General features: G+C 38.9%; 1 non-coding gene and 1 pseudogene across 1 annotated transcript; both read right to left on the reverse strand.

Annotated features, from left to right (window-relative positions):
* Positions 1–3711: 3711 nt before the first annotated feature.
* LOC123571469 (U7 small nuclear RNA) lies at positions 3712–3771 on the reverse strand. Its single transcript, XR_006695627.1, has one exon. It is a non-coding gene; the product is annotated as a U7 small nuclear RNA (small nuclear RNA).
* A 1532-nt stretch (positions 3772–5303) lies between these two features.
* On the reverse strand, positions 5304–5353 carry LOC123571475 (U7 small nuclear RNA; annotated as a pseudogene).
* Positions 5354–8546: the final 3193 nt, after the last annotated feature.

The raw sequence follows: 8546 nt of genomic DNA on the forward strand, positions 1-8546 counted from the left end.
GGCTCTCCATCATCTCACCACACTGCATGGCAACTGTCCACTTCCTGATCTGTGTCCTCTGTTAGACTGGGAGTTTGGGGAGAGCAGAGACTAGATTTGGCTTGCTCCCAACTGCGTTTCCCAATCCTGGCACAATGCCTGCCACATAGTAAGTTCTCTATACACAGAGACTCCTCTGCTTAAAACATTTCTTAGAGAACCACATGTGAAGAGAAAATTCATCAACTCTGCCACCAGCAGATGGTTATTGGCTGTCATTTTGGTCTCTGGCATTGGTGGTTCATCAGGCATGTTTGCTGTGATTTTGCTTATGTTTGAGTAGTTTAATGAATGTTATTAATGTATTATATACCTGATACAAATAAAGAGTGTTGAAAGTCCCAGCAAGAAGTGACATAGGGTTACAATAGAAATGAAATTAGAGCCGGGTACAAAGGCTCAGGCCTGTAATCCCAGCAGGTTGGGAAGCCGAGGTGGGAGGATTGCTTAAACCCAGGAGTTTGAGACCAGCCTGAGCAACATAATGAGACCCCATCTCTATGAAACATTTTTTTAAAAATTAGCTGGGCATGGGCCGGGTGCAGGGCCTCACACCTATAATCACAGCACTTTGGGAGGCTGAGGCGGGTGGATCATGAGGTCAGGAGTTTGAGACCAGCCTGGCCAACATAATGAAACCCCATCTCTACTAAAATTACAAAAATTAGCCAGGCATGGTGGCACGCGCCTGTAGTCCCAGCTACTCAGGAGGCTGAGGCAGGAGAATTGCTTGAAACCGGGAGGTGGACATTGCAGTGAGCCGAGATCATGCCACTACACTCCAGCCTGGGAGACAGAGAGAAACTCCGTCTCAAAAAAAAAACAAAAAAAAAAAACAAAAAAAAAAAACAAAAAACAAAACAAAAAAACAAAACAAAATTAGCTGGGCATGATGGCATATGCCTGTTGTCCCAGCTACTTGAGAGGCTGAAGTGGGAGGCTCACTTGAGCCCAGGAGGTTGAGGCTGCAGTGAGTCATGTTTACAACATTGCACTCCAGCCTGGGTGACAAGGTGAGGCCCTGTCTCTAAGAGAGAGAGAGAGAGAGAGAGAGAGAGAGAGAGAGAGAGAGAGAGAGAGAGAGAGAGAGAGAGAGAGAGAGAGAGAGAGAAAGAAAGGAGGGAGGGGGCCGGGCGCGGTGGCTCAAGCCTGTAATCCCAGCACTTTGGGAGGCTGAGACGGGCGGATCACGAGGTCAGGAGATCGAGACCATCCTGGCTAACACAGTGAAACCCCGTCTCTATTAAAAATACAAAAACCTAGCCGGACGCGGTGGCGGGCGCCTGTAGTCCCAGCTACTCGGGAGGCTGAGGCAGGAGAATGGCGTAAACCCGGGAGGCGGAGCTTGCAGTGAGCTGAGATCCGGCCACTGCACTCCAGCCTGGGTGACAGAGCAAGACTCCGTCTCAAAAAAAAAAAAAAAAAAAAAAAAAAAAAAAGAAAGGAGGGAGGGAAGGAAGGAAGGAAGGAAAGAAAATTAGAAATAAATAAATATGAAAATTATCAGGATTGTACAAAATATATATGAATAGTTAATAGTAGTAAACATTCTGATGGACAAACACTAAATCATGCAGCGTGTGAAGAAAGCTGCGTCAATGAAGGTCAAAAAACATCTATAAGAACCGTATATTTTGACCGGGGAAATGCGTGTCTTAGGCTAATTCCCAGAGCACTCGTTTTTGGCTGGTCAAGGTGGAGTTAGAGGTCTCTGTCCACTTTTCAAAAGTATTGTTTTAATCCTTTATGACACAGGACGGCCTTGAGTTTCTCTGAAATCTATTATTGTGACATCTTGAATTTAAAGATGTTATGGCAAAGAGCTAAAATAATCAATGTTTATGAAGGAGGGTCACATCCTAAAAAATAAAACAAAAAACAACACAGAGAATTCCTCCTACTGTGTATCCCCTAACCCCATTTCTATAGGATTTTAGAAGGTATTATCTAGATTTCACAATGTATTACCATCTCCTGAATGCCTATTACAGGTCAGGCACTTTTTTTTTTTTTTTTTTTTTTGAGACGAAGTTTCGCTCTGTCACCCAGGCTGCAGTGCAGTGGCATGATCTTGGCTCACTGCAACCTCCCCGCCTTTGGGTTCAAGCCATTCTCTTGCCTCAGCCTCCCGAGTAGCTGAGATAACAGGCAAGCACCACCATGTCCAGCTAATTTTTGTATTTTTAGTAGAGACAGGGTTTCGCCATGTTGACCAGACTGGTCTCGAACTCCTGGCCTCAGGTGATTCACCCGCCTCGCCTCTGAAAGTGCTGGGTTTACAGGTGTGAGCCACCGTGCCTGGCCTAGGTCGGGCACTTCGAAACATTTTTTTTTTTCAGTTCATTCACACATCCCTGTGAGACAGATACTATCTCATTCTACAGATTGGGAAACTAGGGCCCTGAAAAGTTAAGTCACTTTCCCAAGGAAACTAGGGAAGTGTTTATGTTGGAATTGGAAGGATCCAATATGCTCCTTACAGTCCACCAGCCTTCCTCTATTATCTAATTTCATTCTCACAACAATCACGTGAATGAAGTTAAGAAAATTATTCCCCCACCTCTCAGATGAAAACAGTGAAACCCAGGAATGTTCACAGTTTCACTATGCAGTGAGTAGAAATAGACGTGAACTCACATTTTGTGTCTCTAGGTCCAGTGCTCTCTCCAGGTCACCATAACTTTATTTCTTCATTGGTTGGTTAAAGGCTAGTGGTTGGAGCTTTCCCAGGGATTAGTCCTTCTTAGTGGCTGTGGAGTATGTGCCTGAGGTAGGGGGGGACTGGCCTGCTCTGTTGTTGGGATAAGGGAAGGAACAGCAGATACCCCACTAGAAGAAATGTTAGAGGATGTCCTTCATGATAACAGATTAAAATCTGGATCTACACGAAGAAATGAAGAGCACTGGATATGGTAACTACATGGGTAAAATGCACAAGATATTTTTTTCTTATAATTTAAATCTCTTTATAAGATATTTGGCTTAAAAATAATAACATTGTATTGTGCAGTTTATAACATGTAGAAAAAATGCATGGCAACAATAGTGGTATGGTTTGAATGTGCTTCATTAAAAATTCATGGTGAAATTTAATCTCCACTGTGGTGGTATTAAGAGGTGGGGTTTTGGGGGAAATGATTAAGTCACGAGGGCTTTGGCCTCATGAATGGATTAGTGCCATATAAAAGGTCTGGGATGGGAGAGGTGGCTCACACCTGTAATCCCAGCACTTTGGGAGGCCGAGGCTGGTGAATCACTTGACTCCAGGAATTTGAGACCAGCCTGGCCAACATGGCGAAATCCCATCTCTACAAAAAATAGAAAAATTAGCCGGGCATGGTGGCGTGCACCTGTGGTCCCAGTTACTCAGGAAGCTGCAGCAGGAGGATCTCTGGAGCCTGGGAGGTTGAGGCTGCAGGGAGCCGTGATAGTGCCACTGCACTCTAGCCTCGGTGACAGAGTGAGACCCTGCTTCCAAAACTAAAAAACAAAAAGAAGGTGGACTGTAACAGGTTAAAGATGTATTACTATAAAACCTAAAGCAACCACTAAAATAACAAAACAAAGAGTTATATTTAATAAGCCAACAAAGGCAATAAAATATAATCGTTAAAATGCTCAATTCATATTACTTTATTACTTTTTCCTTTTTTTTTTTTCTCCTTTTTTTGTGGAGGCTTTCTGGAAAACCAGAAAACCTGCTAGACAAATTCTAAAAGAGCTGTAACACTGACTTTTTCCTTTTTTGAATCATGCTTTTGCCCTAAACCCCATAGATTTTCTCCTATATTTTTTCTAAAAGTGTTACAATTTTACATTTTATATCTAAGTCTGTGGCCCACTTTGAGTTATTTTTTGTATATGGTGTGAGATTTAGATTGAAGTTCATTTTGTTTTGCTTACGGTTGTCCAATTGTGCCAACACCATTTGTTAAAAAGGCTATCGTTCCTCCATTGATTTGCTTTTGTATGTTTGTCAAAAATCAGTTGGAATAGCAAACTATATGTTACATGTACTTTGCCATAATAAAAGAAGAAAAAAACAAACAGATGGGTTCTTTCTTCTGTTGCATTGATCTGTATGTCTATATTTCCACCAATATCACACGGTCTTTATTACTGTAACTATATATTAGGGCTTAATATCAAATACAGTAATTCCTCCCACTTTATTCTTCTTTTTCAAGAATAAGCTTGTCTATTTCTACAAAAAGCCTTGCTGGGATTTTGATAGGAATTGCATTGCATCTATAGATCAGTTTGGGAATATACTATGTTGTGTATTCTAATCCATAAGTATGCTATGGCACTCCGTTTCAGTCTTCTTTGATCTCTTTCATTAGTATTTTGTAATTTTCACCATACAGATCCTGTATGTGGTTTGTTAAGTTTATATCTAAGTATGTACTGTTCTTCAGAACAATTATAACTGGTATAGCGTTTTTCATTTTGGTTTCCACATGCTCTCTGTTAATATATAGAAATGCATTTGGCCTTTGCACGTTAATCTTGAATCCTGCAACCTTTCAAGCTCACCTATTAGTTGTAGAGGATTTTTTGTTGTTTATTTGCTTGGTAGATTTATTAGGCTTTTCTGTGTAGAAAAGCATGCCATCTTCAGGTAAGGACAGATTTATTCTTCCTTTCTAATCGGTTTTCCTTTTATTTTTTTCTTGTCTTATTGTGTTGTGTTTCCAGTACTATGCTGAATGAGTACTTAGAGTGAGTATCCATGCCTGGTTTCGAAACAGGTGGAATCCAGTTACTCTTTCACCATGAACTGTGATGTTAGTTGTACGGGTTTTGTAGATGCCTTTTATCAAGTTAAGGTAGTTCCCCTATCATGCTAACTTGCTGATTTTTTTTTTTTAATATAAATGGGTGTTGGATTTTGTCAAATGTTTTCTCTGTGTCAATGAATATGATAATATTATTTTCTTTCTTGAGCCTATTGATATGGTGAATTACATAGGTTTTTGAGTATTGAACCACCCTTGAATACAGGCATACCTTGTTTTACTGTGCTTTGCAGATATTATGTTTTTTACAAATTGAAGGTTTGTAGCAACCCTTGAGCAAGTCTATCAGTACCATTTTTCCAACAGCATGTGGTCACTTTGTGTCTCTGTGATAGCATGTTTTAACAATAAAATATTTTTTAAAGTATGTACATTGTTTTTTAGACATAATGCTATTGCACATTTAATAGACTACAGTATGGTATAAACATAAGCATTTTATATGCACTCTTTTTCCTTTTTTGTGAAGGTTTTCCAGAAAACCTGCTAGACAAATTCTAAAAGCTGTAACACTGACTTTTTCTTTTTGTGACTCGCTTTATTGCAATATTTGCTTTATTGTGATGGTCTGGAACTGAACCTGCATCATCTCACAGGTATGCCTGTACTGTGGTGGCTAATTTTGTGTGTCAACTTGACTGGCCATGGGTGCTCAGATTAAACATTATTTCTGGATCTGTGAGGATGTTTCCAGGTGAGGTTATCATTTCAATCAGTGAACTCAATATGTAGATTGCCTGCCCTGATGTGGGTGAGCATGATCCAATCCATTGAGGGCCTGAAGAGAACAAGAGGTGGAAAGAGAAGAAAACTGCCCTTTTTGCTTCTTGTTTGCTTGCCTGAATTGAGACATCTCATCTCCAACCCTTCAGCTGGGATTTACACCACTGGCTCCCTGGTTCTCAAACTTTCAATCTCAGACTAAGTTACACTAACAGTTTTCCTGGGTTTCCAGCTTACAGATGACAGATCATGGGACTTCTCAGCCTCCATAATTCCATGAGCCAATTCCTCAATTCCTTGTGTGTGTCTCTCTCCCTCTTTTTCATCTCCTACTGGTTCTGTTTCTCTAGAGAACCCTGACAAGTACAAATACCTGGAATAAATCCTACTTGATCATGGTGTATAGTTGTTTTTATAAAATATTATATTTCATTTGCTAATATTTTGTAGAGTAGTTTTTGTGCCTATGTTCATAACAGATGCTGGTCTGTAGCTCCTTCCTTCCTTCCTTCCTTCCTTCCTTCCTCCCTCCCTCCCTCCCTCCTTTCTCCCTTCCTTCCTCCCTCCCCTCCCTTCTCCTCCCTCTTTCCCTTCCCTTTCCCTCCTTTTCTTCCTTCCTTCCTTCCTTTCTCCCTCCCCCTTCCGTTCTCCCCCTCCCCTCCCCTCCCCTCCCCTTCCCTTCCCTTCTCTTCCCTTCCCTTCTGATACTGTCTTAGAATTTTGTATGAGGTTAATAATCATCTTATAAAATGACTTGGGAAGTGTTTCCTTCTCTTATTTTCTGGAAGAGATTGTGTAAAATCTTTTTCAAATGTTTGGTAGAATTCTCAGTAAAACTACATGGGTCTGGACATTTATTTTTTTTGAGAGCTTTATAGTTATAAACCCAATTTATTTAATGGTTATAGGACTATTCCGATTATTTTATATTGGTTCAGTTTTGATCATTTGTGATTTTGTGGTTTGTGGCCTATGGTTTGAAGAATTGGTTCATTTCTTCTATGTTGTTGAATTTATGAGCATAAAGTTGTTTACAGTATTCCTTTTATTCTTTTTTTAAACATTTGTGGGTACACAGTAGGTATATATATTTATGGGTACATGAGATGTTTTGATACAGGCATGCAATGTGAAATAAGCACACCATGGATAATGAGGTATCCATCCTCTCAAGCATGTTTCCACTGAGTTATAAACAATCCAGTTACACTCTGAGTTATTTTAAAATGTACAATTATTAGTGACTATAGTCATCCTATTGTGCTATCAAATAGTAGGTTTTATTCATTCTATTTTTTTTTTTGACCCATTTACCATTCCCACCTCCCCACCAGGCCCCCACTTCACTTTCCAGCCTCTGGTGATCATCCTTCTACTCTTTATGTCCATGAGTTCAATTGTTTTGATTTCTAGACCCCAAAAATAACTGAGAACATGTGATGTTAGTTTTTCAGGGCCTGGGTTATTTCACTTAACATAATGACCTCCAATTCCATCCATATGATTGCAAATGATAGGATCTCATTCTTTTTATGGCTGAATAGTATTCCATTGTGTATATGTACCACATTTTCTTTATCCAGTCATCTGTTGATGGACGCTTAGGTTACTTCCAAATCTTAGCTGCTGAAAACACTGCTGTGAGAAACACAAGAGTGCCGCTATCTCTTCAATATGCTGATTTCCTTTCTTTGGGGTATATATACCCAGCAGTGGAATTGCTGGATCATATAGTAGCTCAATTTTTAGCTATCTGAGAAATCTCCAAACTGTTCTCCATAGTGATTGTACTAATTTACATTCCCACCAACAGTGTACAAGGGTTCCCTTTTGTCCACATCTTAACCAGCATTTGTTATTGCCTGTCTTTTGGATATAAGCTATTTTAACTGCGGTGAAATGATATCCCATTGTCGTTTTGATTTGCATTTCTCTGATGACCAGTGATGTTGGGCACCTTTTCACACGCCTGTTTGCAATTTATGTCTTCTTGTGAGAAATGTCTATTCAAATCTTTTGCCCATTTTTAAAAAATAGATTATATTTATTCTTAGAGTTGTTTGAGCTCCTTATATACTCTGGTTATTAATCCCTGGTCACATGGGCAGTTTGCAAATGTTTTCTCCCATTCTGTGGGTTGTCTCTTCACTTTGTTGATATTAGGTAAAGCAAATCGTCTCATATATATATATATATGTGTCCTCAAATATTATAAACATTTTTAAATTTTAAAAAAGTAATTTAAATAGTTTTAAATTTTTAAAAATTTAAATAAATGGTATCACAGTGGATGTATTTTCCTGTGCTTTTTTGCACACCATTGTTTTAGACATTTATCTGTGTTGATACATATAGTACTAATTCATTCAACTGTTATATAACACTGTATTTTATAAATGTAACACAATTCATCCATTCTGTTGAACACACATAGCTTGTTTCCATTTTTTTTTTACTCATTACAGACAAAACAGAAATAAACTTTCTTGTAGATTTCTCTTCAAACATAGTGTGAGTTGTATATCCTAAGATTAGAATTACTCAGTCATAAGATGTGGGCAGCTTTGATCTTACTAAATATTACTATTGCTTTTCAAAGTAGTTGTGCCAATTTATATTCCTACCATAAATGAGATTACATTGCCCATCACCACCATCATCTAATGCTGTAAGGCTTTTCCATTTTTGGTAATCTGATGCATGTGAAGTACGATACCTTACAGTTTTATTCTGCATTCCTCTGATCATAATGAGATTGATCTTATGAATGTATTGGTCATTCGGGTTTCCTTTTCTGTGAATCCCCTATTCATATTTGCTCGTTTTTGAACTTACCTGTTTTTCTTATTGACTTATGAAACCTATTTATATTTTCTGAATATTAATCCTGTGTTTGTTATATGCACTATGAGTATCTTCTCCCAGACTGTAAGTTGTCTTTCTGATTTGTATGGGGCCTTTTGATTAGTTATATTGGAACTGTAT

The sequence above is a fragment of the Macaca fascicularis genome, chromosome X (assembly GCF_037993035.2).
Source record: "Macaca fascicularis isolate 582-1 chromosome X, T2T-MFA8v1.1".
In the NCBI taxonomy this organism is placed as follows: domain Eukaryota; kingdom Metazoa; phylum Chordata; class Mammalia; order Primates; family Cercopithecidae; genus Macaca; species Macaca fascicularis.